The following is a 448-nucleotide window of genomic DNA, read 5'->3' on the forward strand; positions in this document are numbered from 1 at the left end:
GGGGTTATGTCAAAATAGTGCATGTAAGAAAAAAATAGACAATCTATCTCCTTTTATGTGAAAAGCATGAGATAAAGACAGACGAAAATCCTTAATAAAAATTAAGCTGTAAATGGAAAAGAATGATAATAAGGATACCATGAATAAGCTAGGGATAAAAGGATTTTTTTTTAAAAGACCTTTCTAAAAACTTTATTAGCAAAATCTACTTTTTGTAGTTCAAAATTAAATCCACAAAAGGTCTATTTTCGTTTGTTTATATCTCATGTATGTTCATGGTCAGATTCTATACATAAATTTTTTGAAGTTCCAAATTAAATCCAAAAAAGGTCAATTAGATTTTGAAGAAGTAAAATAAAAAGTTAGGTTAGAAGAACTAGCTAGAGCTCGAAACTTATTCCACAGTTTAAAATCAATAATTTATTAAATTAAAATAAAAACTGATGAG

The sequence above is a fragment of the Asparagus officinalis genome, chromosome 4 (assembly GCF_001876935.1).
Source record: "Asparagus officinalis chromosome 4, Aspof.V1, whole genome shotgun sequence".
Lineage (NCBI taxonomy): Eukaryota > Viridiplantae > Streptophyta > Magnoliopsida > Asparagales > Asparagaceae > Asparagus > Asparagus officinalis.